Source organism: Asterias amurensis, chromosome 20, assembly GCF_032118995.1.
Source record: "Asterias amurensis chromosome 20, ASM3211899v1".
Classification (NCBI taxonomy): Eukaryota; Metazoa; Echinodermata; class Asteroidea; order Forcipulatida; family Asteriidae; genus Asterias; species Asterias amurensis.
This window is the reverse complement of record NC_092667.1, coordinates 3,182,103-3,194,632: the sequence shown is the minus strand read 5'-3', so window position 1 is coordinate 3,194,632 and position 12,530 is coordinate 3,182,103. Positions and strand designations below refer to the sequence as shown.

At 37.6% G+C, this 12,530-nt stretch overlaps 1 long non-coding RNA gene across 2 annotated transcripts; it reads right to left on the bottom strand.

Moving 5' to 3' along the window:
- Nucleotides 1-3,437: 3,437 nt before the first annotated feature.
- On the bottom strand, nucleotides 3,438-11,584 carry LOC139952586 (uncharacterized). Of its 2 annotated transcripts, XR_011787904.1 has the most exons (6): nucleotides 11,482-11,584; nucleotides 10,188-10,309; nucleotides 9,623-9,737; nucleotides 8,906-9,053; nucleotides 6,484-7,944; nucleotides 3,438-6,261 (listed from the first exon to the last, which is right to left on the bottom strand). It is a non-coding gene; the product is annotated as an uncharacterized lncRNA (long non-coding RNA). The 2 variants fall into 2 exon arrangements; XR_011787903.1 differs by having other exon boundaries at nucleotides 3,438-7,944.
- Between the last annotated feature and the right edge of the window lie 946 nt (nucleotides 11,585-12,530).

Here is a 12,530-nt window from a genome sequence, read left to right as displayed (position 1 = left end):
CTTGGTTGCGAAACCACAATCGGTGAAATCCTAAGCACTCTTGAGGGCACCATTTCATTTAAGCAAGCAACAACTACTTTCTGCTTAGCACTTCTGCGTTTAAAACGAAGCGCTAAATTGCGTCTAGCTCGTTAGATTTGTAAGACAATACATCGTTGTTACAAACCACTAGTAGCGCATCTAATTGAACTTCACTGAACAGAGAACATATCAACCATTGCACTTTGGACCTTTAGATCATCACGAGTTCCAGGTGGCCGAGGGGGTCCACCGACAGGCACAGGTGTTTGCACGACTCTGCTTTTTTTTTGGCCAAAATTTTCAATAAAAAATTGAACAGAACTCTCCTTGTAACTTGTGTTTTATTTGCATCAACCCTACCATCCCCCCCCCCCCCCAATTCAAATATGGAAGGCCCATCTTATCCCGATGGAACCGACCCCCACACTATAAGGACCTATTATATAGCCCCCCTACAGTGTGGGGGTGGGTTCCATCGGGTTAAGATGGACCCTCAGGCCACCATGTTTAACTACAATGCAGTTGGGTATGTATAAAGTCGCTTTTAGCCAAGTATTTTTGCGCATATGTAATTAGGTGAAAAAAATACACAACTGTTGCTGCACTGTGTTCAAATATGGCGGCCAAGTAGACGACTCAAGTAATAATGAGATATTAGTCTTCAACTTTGGGGCAACCAAAACTTAAATTGATTCACCCCTACAAATTGGCCTTTATTTTCGTACACACAAAACCAAACTTAAAATATTTAAAACCACAAGGCTATAGCCTTGCAACCATTTTCAAGCAAAATTTGATAAAACCATAAGGCTATAGCCTTGCAACCATTTTCAAGCAAAATTTGATAAAACCATAAGGCTATAGCCTTGCAACCATTTTCAAGCAAAAACCATAAGGCTATAGCCTTGCACACATTTCAACGCAAAATTTGATAAAACCATAAGGCTATAGCCTTGCAACCATTTTCAAGCAAAAACCATAAGGCTATAGCCTTGCAACCATTTTCAAGCAAAATTTGATAAAACCATAAGGCTATAGCCTTGCCTACATTTTCAGGCAAAAACCATAAGGCTATAGCCTTGCAACCATTTTCAAGCAAAATTTGAACAAACCATAAGGCTATAGCCTTGCACACATTTCAACGCAAAATTTGATAAAACCATAAGGCTATAGCCTTGCAACCATTTTCAAGCAAAATTTGAACAAACCATAAGGCTATAGCCTTGCACACATTTCAACGCAAAATTTGATAAAACCATAAGGCTATAGCCTTGCAACCATTTGCAAGCAAAATTTGATAAAACCGTAAGGCTATAGCCTTGCAACCATTTTCAAGCAAAATTTGATAAAACCATAAGGCTATAGCCTTGCCTACATTTTCAGGCAAAAACCATAAGGCTATAGCCTTGCAACCATTTTCAAGCAAAATTTGAACAAACCATAAGGCTATAGCCTTGCACACATTTCAACGCAAAATTTGATAAAACCATAAGGCTATAGCCTTGCAACCATTTTCAAGCAAAAACCATAAGGCTATAGCCTTGCAACCATTTTCAAGCAAAATTTGATAAAACCATAAGGCTATAGCCTTGCCTACATTTTCAGGCAAAAACCATAAGGCTATAGCCTTGCAACCATTTTCAAGCAAAATTTGAACAAACCATAAGGCTATAGCCTTGCACACATTTCAACGCAAAATTTGATAAAACCATAAGGCTATAGCCTTGCAACCATTTTCAAGCAAAAACCATAAGGCTATAGCCTTGCAACCATTTTCAAGCAAAATTTGAACAAACCATAAGGCTATAGCCTTGCACACATTTCAACGCAAAATTTGATAAAACCATAAGGCTATAGCCTTGCAACCATTTTCAAGCAAAATTTGATAAAACCATAAGGCTATAGCCTTGCAACCATTTTCAAGCAAAATTTGATAAAACCATAAGGCTATAGCCTTGCAACCATTTTCAAGCAAAAACCATAAGGCTATAGCCTTGCAACCATTTTCAAGCAAAATTTGATAAAACCATAAGGCTATAGCCTTGCCTACATTTTCAGGCAAAAACCATAAGGCTATAGCCTTGCAACCATTTTCAAGCAAAATTTGAACAAACCATAAGGCTATAGCCTTGCACACATTTCAACGCAAAATTTGATAAAACCATAAGGCTATAGCCTTGCAACCATTTTCAAGCAAAAACCATAAGGCTATAGCCTTGCAACCATTTTCAAGCAAAATTTGAACAAACCATAAGGCTATAGCCTTGCACACATTTCAACGCAAAATTTGATAAAACCATAAGGCTATAGCCTTGCAACCATTTTCAAGCAAAATTTGATAAAACCATAAGGCTATAGCCTTGCAACCATTTTCAAGCAAAATTTGATAAAACCATAAGGCTATAGCCTTGCAACCATTTTCAAGCAAAAACCATAAGGCTATAGCCTTGCAACCATTTTCAAGCAAAATTTGATAAAACCATAAGGCTATAGCCTTGCCTACATTTTCAGGCAAAAACCATAAGGCTATAGCCTTGCAACCATTTTCAAGCAAAATTTGAACAAACCATAAGGCTATAGCCTTGCACACATTTCAACGCAAAATTTGATAAAACCATAAGGCTATAGCCTTGCAACCATTTTCAAGCAAAAACCATAAGGCTATAGCCTTGCAACCATTTTCAAGCAAAATTTGAACAAACCATAAGGCTATAGCCTTGCACACATTTCAACGCAAAATTTGATAAAACCATAAGGCTATAGCCTTGCAACCATTTTCAAGCAAAATTTGATAAAACCATAAGGCTATAGCCTTGCAACCATTTTCAAGCAAAAACCATAAGGCTATAGCCTTGCCTACATTTTCAGGCAAAAACCATAAGGCTATAGCCTTGCAACCATTTTCAAGCAAAATTTGATAAAACCATAAGGCTATAGCCTTGCACACATTTCAACGCAAAATTTGATAAAACCATAAGGCTATAGCCTTGCAACCATTTTCAAGCAAAATTTGATAAAACCATAAGGCTATAGCCTTGCAACCATTTTCAAGCAAAATTTGATAAAACCATAAGGCTATAGCCTTGCAACCATTTTCAAGCAAAATTTGATAAAACCATAAGGCTATAGCCTTGCCTACATTTTCAGGCAAAAACCATAAGGCTATAGCCTTGCCTACATTTTCAGGCAAAAACCATAAGGCTATAGCCTTGCAACCATTTTCAAGCAAAATTTGATAAAACCATAAGGCTATAGCCTTGCACACATTTCAACGCAAAATTTGATAAAACCATAAGGCTATAGCCTTGCAACCATTTTCAAGCAAAAACCATAAGGCTATAGCCTTGCCTACATTTTCAGGCAAAAACCATAAGGCAACCATTTTCAAGCAAAAACCATAAGGCTATAGCCTTGCAACCATTTTCAAGCAAAATTTGAACAAACCATAAGGCTATAGCCTTGCACACATTTCAACGCAAAATTTGATAAAACCATAAGGCTATAGCCTTGCAACCATTTTCAAGCAAAATTTGATAAAACCATAAGGCTATAGCCTTGCAACCATTTTCAAGCAAAAACCATAAGGCTATAGCCTTGCCTACATTTTCAGGCAAAAACCATAAGGCTATAGCCTTGCAACCATTTTCAAGCAAAATTTGATAAAACCATAAGGCTATAGCCTTGCACACATTTCAACGCAAAATTTGATAAAACCATAAGGCTATAGCCTTGCAACCATTTTCAAGCAAAATTTGATAAAACCATAAGGCTATAGCCTTGCAACCATTTTCAAGCAAAATTTGATAAAACCATAAGGCTATAGCCTTGCAACCATTTTCAAGCAAAATTTGATAAAACCATAAGGCTATAGCCTTGCCTACATTTTCAGGCAAAAACCATAAGGCTATAGCCTTGCCTACATTTTCAGGCAAAAACCATAAGGCTATAGCCTTGCAACCATTTTCAAGCAAAATTTGATAAAACCATAAGGCTATAGCCTTGCACACATTTCAACGCAAAATTTGATAAAACCATAAGGCTATAGCCTTGCAACCATTTTCAAGCAAAAACCATAAGGCTATAGCCTTGCCTACATTTTCAGGCAAAAACCATAAGGCAACCATTTTCAAGCAAAATTTGATAAAACCATAAGGCTATAGCCTTGCAACCATTTTCAAGCAAAAACCATAAGGCTATAGCCTTGCAACCATTTTCAAGCAAAATTTGAACAAACCATAAGGCTATAGCCTTGCACACATTTCAACGCAAAATTTGATAAAACCATAAGGCTATAGCCTTGCAACCATTTTCAAGCAAAAACCATAAGGCTATAGCCTTGCAACCATTTTCAAGCAAAACTTGATAAAACCATAAGGCTATAGCCTTGCAACCATTTTCAAGCAAAATTTGATAAAACCATAAGGCTATAGCCTTGCAACCATTTTCAGGCAAAAACCATAAGGCCTTGCAACCATTTTCAAGCAAAATTTGATAAAACCATAAGGCTATAGCCTTGCAACCATTTTCAAGCAAAATTTGATAAAACCATAAGGCCTTGCCTACATTTTCAGGCAAAAACCATAAGGCTATAGCCTTGCCTACATTTTCAGGCAAAAACCATAAGGCTATAGCCTTGCAACCATTTTCAAGCAAAATTTGATAAAACCATAAGGCTATAGCCTTGCCTACATTTTCAGGCAAAAACCATAAGGCTATAGCCTTGCAACCATTTTCAAGCAAAATTTGATAAAACCATAAGGCTATAGCCTTGCACACATTTCAACGCAAAACTTGATAAAACCATAAGGCTATAGCCTTGCAACCATTTTCAAGCAAAAACCATAAGGCTATAGCCTTGCCTACATTTTCAGGCAAAAACCATAAGGCTATAGCCTTGCAACCATTTTCAAGCAAAATTTGATAAAACCATAAGGCTATAGCCTTGCAACCATTTTCAAGCAAAAACCATAAGGCTATAGCCTTGCAACCATTTTCAAGCAAAATTTGAACAAACCATAAGGCTATAGCCTTGCACACATTTCAACGCAAAATTTGATAAAACCATAAGGCTATAGCCTTGCAACCATTTTCAAGCAAAAACCATAAGGCTATAGCCTTGCAACCATTTTCAAGCAAAACTTGATAAAACCATAAGGCTATAGCCTTGCAACCATTTTCAAGCAAAATTTGATAAAACCATAAGGCTATAGCCTTGCAACCATTTTCAGGCAAAAACCATAAGGCCTTGCAACCATTTTCAAGCAAAATTTGATAAAACCATAAGGCTATAGCCTTGCAACCATTTTCAAGCAAAATTTGATAAAACCATAAGGCCTTGCCTACATTTTCAGGCAAAAACCATAAGGCTATAGCCTTGCCTACATTTTCAGGCAAAAACCATAAGGCTATAGCCTTGCAACCATTTTCAAGCAAAATTTGATAAAACCATAAGGCTATAGCCTTGCCTACATTTTCAGGCAAAAACCATAAGGCTATAGCCTTGCCTACATTTTCAGGCAAAATTTGATAAAACCATAAGGCTATAGCCTTGCAACCATTTTCAAGCAAAATTTGATAAAACCATAAGGCTAAAGCCTTGCCTACATTTTCAGGCAAAAACCATAAGGCTATAGCCTTGCCTACATTTTCAGGCAAAAACCATAAGGCCTTGCAACCATTTTCAAGCAAAATTCGATAAAACCATAAGGCTATAGCCTTGCCTACATTTTCAGGCAAAAACCATAAGGCCTTGCAACCATTTTCAAGCAAAATTTGATAAAACCATAAGGCTATAGCCTTGCCTACATTTTCAGGCAAAAACCATAAGGCTATAGCCTTGCAACCATTTTCAAGCAAAATTTGATAAAACCATAGCCTTGCAACCATTTTCAAGCAAAATTTGATAAAACCATAAGGCTATAGCCTTGCAACCATTTTCAAGCAAAATTTGATAAAACCATAAGGCTATAGCCTTGCCTACATTTTCAGGCAAAAACCATAAGGCTATAGCCTTGCAACCATTTTCAAGCAAAAACCATAAGGCTATATGCTTTGCACACATTTCCAAGCAAAATTTGACAAAACCTTGCAACCATTTTCAAGCAAAATTTGATAAAACCATAGGCCTACATTTTCAGGCAAAAACCATAAGGCTATAGCCTTGCCTACATTTTCAGGCAAAAACCATTAGGCTATAGCCTTGCACACATTTCCAAGCAAAATTTGATAAAACCATAAGGCCTACATTTTCAGGCAAAAACCATAAGGCTATAGCCTTGCCTACATTTTCAGGCAAAAACCATAAGGCTATAGCCTTGCCTACATTTTCAGGCAAAAACCATAAGGCTTATAGCCTTGCAACCATTTTCAAGCAAAATTTGATAAAACCATAAGGCCTACATTTTCAGGCAAAAACCATAAGGCTATAGCCTTGCCTACATTTTCAGGCAAAAACCATAAGGCTATATCCTTGCCTACATTTTCAGGCAAAAACCATTAGGCTATAGCCTTGCACACATTTTCAAGCAAAATTTGATAAAACCATAAGGCTATAGCCTTGCCTACATTTTCAGGCAAAAACCATAAGGCTATAGCCTTGCCTACATTTTCAGGCAAAAACCATAAGGCTATAGCCTTGCAACCATTTTCAAGCAAAATTTGATAAAACCATAAGGCTATAGCCTTGCCTACATTTTCAGGCAAAATTTGATAAAACCATAAGGCTAAAGCCTTGCCTACATTTTCAGGCAAAAACCATAAGGCCTTGCAACCATTTTCAAGCAAAATTTGATAAAACCATAAGGCTATAGCCTTGCCTACATTTTCAGGCAAAAACCATAAGGCCTTGCAACCATTTTCAAGCAAAATTTGATAAAACCATAAGGCTATAGCCTTGCCTACATTTTCAGGCAAAAACCATAAGGCTATAGCCTTGCAACCATTTTCAAGCAAAATTTGATAAAACCATAGCCTTGCAACCATTTTCAAGCAAAATTTGATAAAACCATAAGGCTATAGCCTTGCAACCATTTTCAAGCAAAATTTGATAAAACCATAAGGCTATATAGCCTTGCAACCATTTTCAAGCAAAATTTGATAAAACCATAAGGCTATAGCCTTGCCTACATTTTCAGGCAAAAACCGTAAGGCTATAGCCTTGCAACCATTTTCAAGCAAAAACCATAAGGCTATAGCTTTGCACACATTTCCAAGCAAAATTTGACAAAACCTTGCAACCATTTTCAAGCAAAATTTGATAAAACCATAAGGCCTACATTTTCAGGCAAAAACCATAAGGCTATAGCCTTGCACACATTTCCAAGCAAAATTTGATAAAACCATAAGACTATAGCCTTGCCTACATTTTCAGGCAAAAACCATAAGGCAACCATTTTCAAGCAAAATTTGATAAAACCATAAGGCTTATAGCCTTGCCTACATTTTCAGGCAAAAACCATAAGGCCTTGCAACCATTATCAAGCAAAATTTGATAGTAGAAGCAGATTGGGAAACGTGCTCGTCTGGAGATTTTTTCTGATTTGTGTTTTCGTAAAGAACCGATGCCTGGAATAAAAATATGTTTAATTCCTCCGTATTTTTGTGTTACAATATGCAATAGCTTAGTGCATTCTAGGGTCAAATTTCATAGGTACACAACTTGTTAAGTCCAGCAGTTTTATCAAACTTTTGTTGAAAATTGAAAAAAATCACAAGGAAGGGGTAAGTAGGCCAAGTCCAGCAGTTTTATTCAATCTGGGCAGACATAGACAACGTCACAAGGGGTAGTCAGCAGTTGTATCAATTTGTTTCGATGTCCCGGTGATGATGAAGTGGTAGCAGCAGGGCAACCTCCAACTCAGGAGCAACTAGAGAGGTCGAGGCTTGGATCAGCAAGGTGACAGAGAGATCGCCTCCAGATGAAGCCTACAAGAAAAAAAAACAATAACAACATGCATGTTAACTTTTTAACAGGGGTGACCGAGGAGTGTTGTAGGCAGCACCGAAAACAAAAATTACGAGTTTTCAAGCAAAATTTGATAAAACCGTAAGGCTTATTATATATATATAGCCTTGCAAACATTTTCAACCAAAATTTGATAAAACCATAAGGCCTTGCAAACATTTTCAGGTAAAAACCATAAGGCTATATAGCCTTGCAACCATTTTCAAGCAAAATTTGATAAAACCGTAAGGCTATAGCCTTGCCTACATTTTCAGGCAAAAACCATAAGGCTATAGCCTTGCAACCATTTTCAACCAAAATTTGATAAAACCATAAGGCCTTGCAAACATTTTCAGGTAAAAACCATAAGGCTATATAGCCTTGCAACCATTTTCAAGCAAAATTTGATGAAACCATAAGGCTATAGCCTTGCCCACATTTTCAGCCTTGCAACCATTTTCAAGCAAAATTTGATAAAACCATAAGGCTATAGCCTGCCCACATTATCAGGCAAAAACCATAAGGCTAAAGTCTTTTAATATGTCAATTGTTTTTCCAAAGTGTGTAAAAAAATACTGGTGTTGAGTAAAGGTTACTTATTGTTTTAGCTTAAAGCTATTTCTTGGTATTAAAGTTTGCCGTATTTGAACTAGAAGAAGTAAAAGCCTGTATAGGTGAAGTTAGAGTAATTTGTGATGATGACAAACCAATTCTCGACCTTCACATTCAGTCACACTACTACTTTGTGTTCCAAATTATAGTGAAACATTTTGCACACAAAATATAACCATACATCTGAAATCGAAATGCTCTTAGGAACTAGGTTATCTTTAATAGTTTGTACTAAACTCTTCAAAAGACAATCTGCTGCATGAACACTTTTTTTTCTTCTTAAAAGTTGCATGCTGCAAAATATTTTTATAAATAAAGTTGATTACGTACCTCAACATATCCACCTCAGCCCTCCATTCAGTTGAGCTTGAATCTCCCTGGGTGCGTTGGCCTTGCTAGCGAACTGACACTGTTGCTGCTTCATGGATGACATGGGTCCCTTAAGAGATGTGGTTGTTATGCCACCTCGCAGTTGGTTCTTATGTAAAACAAGGCAATTATTCTTGCATTAGTCTTCGTTTAATAACCTGATTGAACAGAGTATCGCAAAAGCACTTATAATCTTGTAGTTAAGTACACCATTGCAAGCACTATATTTCAGTTTCAAATTTAGCCTTTTCATCCTGCAGGGGGTGGGACAATCCACACAGGGGCGACATTGCTTTCCACTGTTGGGGAGGGGGGGGGGATTGGTTAAGGGACCATAATGCCTTTCATTTTTAAAGGTACATACATGCACATGGATTTTATTCATGGGTGTACCATGGGGGCTTAGACACTGTCAAACTATGGGAGGCTAATGATGCTTGGTGTAATTAAATACCCCACCCAGAATCAACATCTTTCATGAAGCTTACTTGGAATTTAGAGGACATCCAAAAATAAATTTTGAGTATAACTGGGAGACTTTTGAGATGCTGGTGGCAAATAATATAACATCCCTTGTTTGTGTCTCTGAGCGTGAGAACACATGCTCAGTATTGCACACCAAGGCCTGAGCACACTGTGAAACTGTGAACAAAAGGTTTGTCTAAAAGTCTCTCATACCTTGAATTTAGACCATTTGTTCGTCTTCATCTCCCATGATGAGTGGTGATAATGCCTCTTGGTTACTTGGACGGGTTCTTGGTGGATGCATGGGTTGGTGTGCCTGTACATCTATCTGTACAAAACGCAAAGTGTGAAATCAAAATGCAATCTTTACTTTGTTAAACAGGCGTTAGGTACAATAATGAAATCCCTTAAAATGTTTTGAAACTGTTTGAGAAACATTGAACTAAATAATACTTCATGTAGCAGTGCTCTTTACTACATAGAAAAATATGGTTATGGTATTTTTCTGCATATTCTTGTATCTTAGACTTGCATGATTATTTGATTGCAGCAACTAAGATGGGCAATTCCAAGCAAACATGGACATGACACCAAAAATAACATTTGTATCACGACTTTCTTTCCACTTAGAAGTTATAGCTATAACATATGAAAGATGTCCTTTTTTATGTCTCTGACCATGCGCGCACATGCTCAGTATTGCACATGTAGGCCTGAGTATGCGCACTACTAGCGAGAACTGTGAACAAAAGGACTGTCTATAAGAGTCTCTCATTACCTTGAATTTAGACCATTTGTTGGTCTTTACACTCCCATGATGAGTGGTGATTATGCCTCTTGGTTAATTCTTGGACGGGTTCTTGGTCCTCGGTGCATGGGTTGGTGTGGCTGTACATCTTTCTGCATTAAACGCAAAGTGTGAAAATTAATTAGCTTTCATTTCCGTACATATAAAACAGAACTTGAAATATGTAAACAGTGTAGGCAAAATTTGATAACTACACAAGCCTTGTACACACTTTCGGGAAAAATTTGATAGACAAGACTAGCCTTGTACAAATTGTTGCGCAAAATTTGATAAATCCACAAGCCTGTCCGCTTACGATGCCCGCCGTTCACTAATATAGCGCACACGCACTGCCGCATAACACCCCTTCTACAGAATGGTTTAGTCCAACTCGGTCGTGGCTCGGCAGTTCAGCAAGCGAGTAGGCTGGTGCCCACGTGTACAGCGCCTGGTAGCCAAGTGACCAAAAGATAAAGCGTTGAGCATATATTGAAAAGTCAAAATTCTGTGCGATGTGGCAGAAAAACAACAGTGAGTACCGAGCAGAAAATGTCTATTTTTGAAGATGTTTTTTAATTTAACTCAACAAAAAGGCCATACAAGCATCATGAATGTATATTGAGTGTGTGGTGAAAGTTTCGGGAATGTAGTACAAAGGAAATTTTAGTTATTGATGACGAACGGTTGAAAACTTTCACCTATCAATGCCGATTTTAAAAACGTATAGCGTTAAGGAGGTCCAAAATATTAGACCCCTACCTGTACCTCAGACCTAGGCCCAATTTCATAGTAGAGTTGTAATAGAATAATAATAATGAGAAGAAATATTTTAAGTCAGTATCTCTAATTTTTCTTTCTTACAACCTGTAACCTAGTCCTAGGTAGGCTTAAAACATGTTCAAAGCCATGGTCATAGTCATGTAGTCATGTAGTGTTGATGATAGTGATTACTAATTATTTGCCTCATTTTTTTTGTTTCGCCGACGCCCCCCCTCCCCCCAGTCCTAGCACCTTCTAACCCCCCCCCCCCAACAAAAAAAGACCAGACACGTTTTCCATCGCTATGTATCACAGTATTGATTTTACGCTAGCATTTTCTCAAGACAGAAGTCATGAAGTCTTAAAACAGCTGAATTGTTTTTCCTTGCCGATTTTTTCACGTGCATTTCAAACTTGCCGCTTCGACGACAGGAAGCACGTATGTTTGCATCATTTTGACCGTTTCACACACCAATATTCACACCAGGAAGTCCCCCAGAGAAGCTATACAGTTTTACAAACTTACCTCGCTATCTTTGTAGAAGGTTCGCCCGCTGAATTGTTAATAACATGTGAAAAACTTGCAGCGACAAGAGTCTTTTTCAGCCTTCAGCCATTTTCTTTCCAATATGGCGGCGATTTCCATGACGTAGGCCTACGTAGACCACTGACGTAGGCCGCCGTCGCGACGTGTCACCACTAATTTGCATATACTGTACACATTTTGTTTGGGGGGGGGTTGTAAGGACACGACTCGTCAATAGGGATGAATTAATAAGTAACTACGAACAAACTAATACAAAGTGACTTTTCTGTTGAAAATGTGAAAGGGAAGTAGGCCTATGGAAGGTTTTAAAAGGGGTTTTGTGTTTTCAAACGGAATTCACTCTCAAAAAGAACAATATCTAAGCAGATTCGGAGGTAGGAAGGGCGGGGCTTCATCGAGGGGGTTGGTTGGGAATGCGTTGGGGGAGCCTAAATAGTTATGATGAAGCATTGGTGTTTTATATACTAAGACTGGGCATTAAGTAGTAATCCAAAATATCCAATGCGTCAACATAAATGTCTTCATTCAAACAAAAGGGAAACAAAACTTGATTTGAAGAATATAATAAATTTAATATCAGATGTTCTTAAGGCGTATTATTACATAAAGAATAACCGAAATGTTTGAGTCTGACAATTTATACACTATTTAATCATTGTAAAAAGATTAAAGCTACTCATGTAATTTAAACAGTTGACTTGTAGGTTAGAGGGAAAGCAACAACTTGGTGTACCATCTTCATTCAAGGTACACATACCACCATCATTAAAGGCAGTAGACACTATTGGTAATTACTCAAAATAATTATTAGCATAAAACCTTTCTTGGTGACGAGTAATGGGGAGAGGTTGATGATATAAAACATTGTGAGAAACAGCTCTCTCTGAGGTGCCATAGTTTTCGAGAAAGAAGTAATTTTCCACGAATTTGGTTTCAAGACCTCAAGTTTAGAACTTGAGGTCTCGAAATCAACCATCTAAACGCACACAACTTCGTGTGACAAGGGTGTTTTTTCTTTCATTTTTATC